Below are 2519 nucleotides of genomic sequence, written 5' to 3' on the forward strand. Positions count from 1 at the left end.
CTTTTATTATAAAATTAAAAATTATATAATTTAATTGGTTTACCCGTGTTCTATATGGGTACCTAACCTAGTTGATCTAATAAGTTAAGGGAGTGTATATTCAGTAATAATAATATAGTTGGGGTACGTTTAGCAACACCTTTCAATAATGTGATCTTCTGATGGGTTTGACGTAAGGATAAAGTTTGTATACACGTTTTATATCCACTATATGATTCTTACGGTACTTAATAAATATTGGTTTTTCTTAAAAAATGCATTCATTTATTTCATTTCACAAATTAATTTTGCTTTGTGGAGGAAACTTTGTTTAGTTAGTATCACCTAATTACAACAAGTGAATGGAAAGACGATATAATTATGAGAGCATGCATACCATCAACTAGAACTTATTTACGTTTTTCAACATTAAATGGATTTTTATTATTGATTTAATAAAATTAAACTTTTTATCATTTAACTAATTGATCCAGAGAACTTGGTTGGTATGTTCCGGAGACACAAGTTTGGCATCTGCTAGGATCAGATATCTAAGTTAAGGGACGAATCAAGGGTTTAATCCTATGTTCGAATCTGATAGGGAGTGAGGGTTTACGGATTTTTTCCGATTCCCGCACATCATGAGAGTACGATCTCAAGACGGTCAAGGAGTCAACCTTTGACATAGCCCCGAACATAACATGTTTACACCTGATGTCATTTTTGGTTAAAAATTTTTTTAACAAATTGACCTAAAGTATAAGTTTCTTTCCTCAAATATGAAAATGTCGTAGTTGTTTGTCAGACCTTGTGAACGTACTCGTTTATATTGTGTTTGTTTAATGTTTAATGTTTTAATTGAAAGAGGGCTAGCAGAAGAGCAACAACTAGATGGTCCAGTTTTAAAAGGCACATGTCTTTAGTTTCTTCCTGATTCTTTACTGAAGAAACATGGATCGGCTCACTGGTAGACGATCAACTTTCCTCGGGTATGAGTATGCTATTTCACCGATGGTTCTCCGGAGTATGAGTTCTTCCACCTACAAAACGAGCAGCACCGTGAACTTACCCCTCAGAAAGGGACAGAGGGGTCCTCTTTGGGGTAACCCTCCGGTGTGAGAATAAGAGATTGTAGGAGAAGATAATAATAATCTGAGAGTCAGTAAGGAATTGGAATGTATTTTCTTGCTTACCTCCCCTTGTGGAGGTGGTGTGGTATTTATAGTGTTAGGGTTTCCAATGATTGGGCTCAGATCCCATTAGGGCCTTTTTGGCCTCCTCCTGTTGCTTTGCGCCACGTGTCCTTAGGACACCTGGTGCTTTTTCATTGATTATTCTCTGACCCAGGCATTTTACCTGACCCATGTGCAATCACGTGGTAGCACATGGGTTTTGCTGAGTTGTCCACCTTTCATTGGCAGCTGTCAACATCAGCATATTCTTATTCCTTAAAGGATACCTTCTGGAAGGTTGTCTGACGAGCACAATCAAGGTTGTCCTTATCCTGATTTGGATAAGGACGAGGTTGATTATGTGCACGTGTGATATGCGCCTATCCTGAGGATGCGCGAAGTCTTCTCTTTATTCTCACGCGCAGATGTTTCATGGCAGATGTGATATGCGCAAGCATATGTAATATGCGCCACGCGCAGATGTGATATGCGTGAGCATATATGATGCGTGAGCATGCGATATGCGCCACGCGCAGATGTGATATGCGTGAGCATGTATGGTGCGCGAGCATGTGATACGCGTGAGCATATGTGATGCGTGGGCATATATGATATGCGTGAGCATATGTGATATGCGCTGTGCGCATAGGTTTTGGCTTTATGCTTTCATGATATCTTGATTTCAAGCCTCTTGTCTATATCTTGTGGGTTGACCCGCCCCGCTCGATGTTAAGGCGGGTACATACCTCTTCAAGCCCCCCAGTCTAATGTGTGTCTTGTCTCGCGCGAGCGAGGTAAGATAGATATTAGACTTAATAGTTCTCTTTTAATAGGGTTTTGTCTTTTCCTTTTTTATTTCTCATCGTTGCGCGAAATTCTATCCTTGTGGTTGAAATGAATCGTCCGTGTACGTGGTTGGTTGGTGCTGACATGCGTCAGAGATGGAGACGTGTCAGACTTTTCGTGTGCTCGAGGTGCTACAGTTGCCTTTCATGTCCCCTCACACAGTGTCAGGAACACGTGTCGCGCTCGCGTTGGCCTGCACCTGCAAGTGGGGGCGCGTGAACTCTGATCAGTACCTGTTTCGTTCCCTTTTATGTCCCCTCACACAGTGTCAGGAACACGTGTCGCGCTCGAGTTGGCCTGCACCTGCGAGTGGGGGCGCGTGAACTCTGATCAGTACCTGTTTCTCTCTCTCCTGGGCCTATAAAAGCAAGCCTTTTGAGTTATTATTCTTCATCTTCATTGTTATTTCAGAGCTTTCCTTTCCTTCCATTTTTATTCCGATTTCCGTTCTTGAAGTAACCTCTGTTTGATTTCGCAGTTGTATGTCTGATAACCCAGACACCACAATCTCCCCAAGCAGAC

The sequence above is a fragment of the Bidens hawaiensis genome, unplaced genomic scaffold, assembly GCF_021521415.1.
Source record: "Bidens hawaiensis isolate Kalapana, Puna unplaced genomic scaffold, B.hawaiensis_p1.1 tig00039453_1, whole genome shotgun sequence".
NCBI classification, from domain to species: domain Eukaryota; kingdom Viridiplantae; phylum Streptophyta; class Magnoliopsida; order Asterales; family Asteraceae; genus Bidens; species Bidens hawaiensis.